The 5094-nt window shown below is 56.3% G+C and overlaps 1 long non-coding RNA gene across 1 annotated transcript; it reads right to left on the bottom strand.

Moving 5' to 3' along the window:
- Nucleotides 1–1693: 1693 nt before the first annotated feature.
- Nucleotides 1694–3662, bottom strand: LOC144369063 (uncharacterized). The gene is made up of 2 exons (XR_013428502.1): nucleotides 3200–3662; nucleotides 1694–2737 (listed from the first exon to the last, which is right to left on the bottom strand). It is a non-coding gene; the product is annotated as an uncharacterized LOC144369063 (long non-coding RNA).
- Between the last annotated feature and the right edge of the window lie 1432 nt (nucleotides 3663–5094).

Genomic DNA, 5094 nt, shown 5'->3' on the forward strand with positions numbered 1-5094 from the left:
TTAATAGTCTGAATGGACCCCTGGGTTGTAACTGTGGGTGGTGGGTGTGGATGGAAGATAGGTCACTGGGGGCCAGGCCTCCCTTGAGGGTCATGTCTTGTTCCCTGGTGCACACTCTCTCTCTCTCTCTCTCTCTCTCTCTCTCTCTCTCTCTCTCCTTCCAGCTGCCTGGAGTTGAGCGCGCCCTCCACCAGCCCCCTCCACCATGCTGGTCTGCTCCCCTCAGACCCTGGGCAAGGGAGCCAGCTGACCATGGACTCCGAAGCCGTGAGCCCAAGTTAACTTTTCCTGCTCTCGGCTCTTCTTGCCGGTGACTTGGTCACAGTGGGGACCAGCTGACTAACAGGCTTCCTCAACAAAGTGTCCTGAGCTGAAGCTTGGCAGCTGGCATTTATCTCTCCCTGTAGGAGGCCAGGAGTCCAAGGTCGAGCTGTCAGCGGGGCCATGCGCTGTTCAAGGCTCTGGGGAGGGGTCTTCCTGGTCTCTGCTGGCTCGGCTCCTGGTGGCTCTGCCATCCTGTGTTCCTGGGGTTGGCTGCCTTGCTCTCATCTCTGCTCTGTCTTATCACAGCCTCCTCCCTCCCTGTGTCCTCTCCTCCTTTTACAAGGACAGGATTTGGGGTGCTCCCTGGTCCAGGATGACCCCATCTTCACTTCGTCACATCTGCGGAGACCCTAAGTGAAACCACATTCATGGACTCGGCAGTTACAGCTGAACCACAGCAGCAAGGTGGCCTCGCCAGCACCCTGGAGCAAGAGCTCACCTGGCTGCAGGTGTGCCAGTCACTCGGTCTCAGCACTGGGTCTGCAACCCCTGGAGGCTCAGAATTAAGGGACCCGTGCCTCCCCTGACCCCACAGGCCCTTCCTGCCCTTGAAACACAGCTCCAATTAGGTTACACTAGTGCGTAGCGGGAGGCTGTCCCCAGGGACAGCTGGTCTAACGGGCAGATGAGAATGATGTGCAATAAGTACAGGGATCATGAGCGAGCACGCGGTCTCCCCAGGCTGGAGGAAGTTTCCCCCGCTGACCTGGCCTGCTGCACGCCTTGGCTTGGGCGGGCTCTTGCTCTTGGCTTGGGCGGGCTCTTGGAGTATGACGGGTCTCAGGACAGACCCTCTCCACGAGGGAGCTACAGAGGCACACCCTTCCCCAGCACGGACCCTCTGTCCACCACATCCATCTCCTTGATGCACAGGCAGGCCCTTGACCCCCCGCAGACCCCCATAGCACCCCATAAAGCATCACGCTTTCCTTGGAAGCCTGCGTGCATTTTCACACCGCGTTGTGGACCGTGAGGGTCTTGAATGGAGGCACCCCTGCCCCCGGGCCTGGCTGGGTGAAGGTGGTGGGCTGTGCCCTCCTGTGCCCCCTGCACTCTCCTACTCGGCTCTAGCCTGGTTTGGGTGTGAATGACTCCACCTGCACCGCCTGAGGAGGCCGAGGGGGAGGTCGTGGGCTGCATGTTTAATTCACAGTGCGAGCGCGAGCAGTCGATTCATAATTCAGACGCTGCTGCCCTAAATTAGGTGCACCTTCTGAGCTGAGTGAGATGGGAGATGGGAGCCCTTTAAAGAAAACCCATAAAGTCCCCGTTTCCCTCCCTCCGACAGAGTTCTGCTCTCCTGGGCGACTCTTCAGCTCCTAGAGAATAGCATCTTGTGAGTAAAAGGAGGCAGTGAAAATGGAAGAAGAAATTTAAATATGAAACTTTAATTAAATCCCTCTTTGATCATTCTCCCCAGAACCAGCAGAGGGGCTGCTCCGTTCAGCCATGAATCCCATCACGCCTCGGGCTAATTAGGGAAGGGATGGCCTGCCGGATGGGGGCGGGGAGCCTCTTGACCCCACAACAGCTCAGGGGAGCCCTTCTGACGGGGGAGAGGCCAGCCTCCGCCATCTGCCCGTCCTTGCGAGTCTCACAGATGAAGTGCTCTTTGTGCCCCCTCAGGTCTCCCAGCCCAGGGACTCCCCAGAGAGGGCCAGGCATCCAGGGGTGAAGGTCCCCAATAGCTCTGGTCCTGATTTTGCAGGGCCAGAAGGGTTCCTTTTACAATTTTTAAAAGTGCTTCTCATTGACATGCACTAATTGTGCGTGTGTCTGAGGCTCGGTGTGATAATGCCATTCGCATGTTTGATGCCTAAAGGTCAGATCAGGGTAATTAAGGATTTTCCTATTTTAAATCCTGCATCCTGTTGCAGGCACCTGCATTCCTGGGGGGATGACACAGTGGACAACCAACAGGTCACAAATGGCCCCACAGCCACACCATCTGGTCTGGGACAATTGCCCAGCCCCCATGCTATGTCACCTCATCGGTCTGAGCCTGCTGCCCAACAGACAGAGCTCAGGCTGTTTAGAGGGAGCACACACATGGGACACACATACACACAGGACATGCATATACATGGGACAGGCATACACACGTACACTTGGGACATGCATACACACGTACACTTGGGACATGCATATGTACTGCACACACACACACACACACACACACACACAGACACATGTACATGGATATTTGCACAGAGGTACACACACACCCAGTGACACACGTATACAGACGCCCCACACACATATGCACCCACCATGGATTAGGTGCCAGCAGCATCTTCAGGAAGTGCCACCAACCTTCCTCGTTTGGGTGTCGTGGTCAACCTCGTCGGACGTGACCCTGGGAAGTGTGTGGCTCTGCCTCGGAGAGGGCGGGTCCCCACAGGGGAAGGGAGCTCTGCAGGGCAGGAGCAGTGGGGGAATTGGTGATGTTACCAATTTGTGGGAGACCAAAGACTTTCCTTAAATGATTTAAGAGAAAGTATTTTGCTAAGTAAACCATGTTGCAAAGAGTTTCAGGAGCATTGTTTAAATTATTAAAAGAATCGATTGTTTCCCAGCCCTGGAAGCACCATTTGGATATGATTAATAAGACATCACAAATTATTCCACACCATTACTGCAGGGCCCCGTGTTCCTGAGCAATTTTGTTGGACGATGTCTTTGTTCCATTAGTTTGGGGATAAAAAGAATATAACTAGAATTTTTTATTTGAATCCTGGAAGTTCAACTTTCCTCAGGTTGAGGTCTGCTCTCCGTCTTCATCGACTGACTGGAAGAGCTCCCGCCTCCGTCAGCTCTCCGCTGCTGGGACAAAGAGCCTGAGAGAGCAAAGTGAAAGGAGGAAAGGTTTACTTACTGTCGCGACCCCTTGCCCGCAAGGAAGATGCAACTCGGGAATCTTCTTTCAGCGGTTTATTCAGGCCCTTGATATTTCTTCTACTACTCCCTCGGATGCCCCTCCCAGCCTTAATATAGCATCTCAAGCCCCAATGCGAAGCTGCCACGTGGAACTTTCTCATAGGGTGCTGAAAAGCCATGCGCCAACTCTCCCAAATAAGGAGTTGTTTGTCACAAACCACAGCGGAGCCAGCGCCATCTTGTAATGGCGACCATAATCTGCATAAGCGGCAGAGGCGGCTCACCACAACTTACCACGGCTCCTGGCTTCCGAGGTTCCGCTGTGGCCGGTTGGGCCTGTGGGTTTCTGCTGCGTGGGGCAGAACATCATGGCTGGAGTGTGCCGTGGAGCAAGGCTGCTGGCCTCACAGGGGCCAGGAAGCCAAGAGACAGAGGGAGCGGCTGGGGCCCCCAAGCCCCCAGAGAGGCACACCCCAGAGCCTCGCTCCTCCCTCCTGCCGGTCCCCACCTCCTTGGACCAGCCACCAGCTGGGACTCCGGCCTCCACACATGGGTCTGGGGGGACGTCTGTGGATCCACTGTAGCCATCTGTGTGCACACCAGCCCCAGGGAGTGGCGTGAAGCTGTGGTGGCTGTATGTCCCTGGGACGCTCTGGGCTGACCAGGCATCCTGGGCTGGCCTTGCTGGCCTCCTGCGGGGTAGCTCCTCCAGGGTCAGCAGGGCTGGGCTGGGACTGGGCAGCACCACCTGGGCTTCTTTCTCCAGTCCTCCTGGGCAAGGTGGTCTCAGGAAGCACTCAGGGCGAAGGCCGAGGCTCCTTCCTCGTGGTCACGTCACTGGTCAGCGGGGCTGGGCCGCGGTGGCCAGGGGTCTGGCTAAGCCTTCTTTCTGGGTGAACCTGTGGGTGTTTCCAGATGACCTGCCCTGAGCGGGGGAAGGCGCCATCGCTCTCTTGAGGACTGGAGCTGGACATCAGTCTTCTCCTGGCCTTGGACTGCCAAGACCCAGACTGCAGCTGCCCCCCTAGACCCGGGCACCAGCTCGCAGACAGAGGGGCTCTATCCCCATGGCTCATGTCCATGGCTCCAGGGCTGCAGGGACCGTGACCTCTGCATGCACGTGCATGTGTGTATGTACGTGTGCGTGTACGTGTGCGTGTGTGTGTACGTGTGTATGTGTGTGTACATGTGCGTGTGTGTACGTGTGTACGTGTGTGTGTGCGTGTGTGTACGTGTGTGTGCGCGTGTGCATGTATGTGTGCGCGTGTCCTGTGGGTTGTTTTTCTGTGGATCCCCGACTTAGGTAGCTCCTAAATCCACTTGTCATTTCCCCACACCCCCCAGATTCAAGGTGAGGGGAAAGGGACTGCACCTCTTAAAGGGGACTGGTGGTCATATTTAATCCCCCACAAGCATTAGCCCACACCTGCGGTTCCTTGGTGAGCAGAGAGCGCTGTGGTCTCTCCAGACCTTGATACTGCCCAAGCTCCTCTTGGAAACCACCACAGAGGAGTCTTTGGATAAGTCCCCGCAGCAGTCCAGAATGTGCAGGTTTGGAAGAAAACTTCAAGGAAAATTACTTTTTTTTTTTTTTTAAAGGATCCTTTCTGCATGAAATGAGGCTTTGGTCAGGTTTTGCTCAGAACTCCTTCCCCAGGTGCTGTCAGGTGAGCCCAGAGGACAGAGGAGCCGAGCCCTTACCGCAGCATCTCCTGGCTGTGCGCTGGGCCGGCTGACCTCGAGCCCCAGGCTCACCATCTCAGAGCACCGCGGAGGGCCAGGTGGGCTCCCCCGCGGCCTTTGTTAGCACGGCAGCCAGACGGGGTGGTTGGAGCAGCAGAGACTTAGGGCCTCACAGTTCCAGAGGCTGAACCTCAGGATCACAGGCTGGTT

Source organism: Ictidomys tridecemlineatus, chromosome 12 (genome assembly GCF_052094955.1).
Source record: "Ictidomys tridecemlineatus isolate mIctTri1 chromosome 12, mIctTri1.hap1, whole genome shotgun sequence".
In the NCBI taxonomy this organism is placed as follows: domain Eukaryota; kingdom Metazoa; phylum Chordata; class Mammalia; order Rodentia; family Sciuridae; genus Ictidomys; species Ictidomys tridecemlineatus.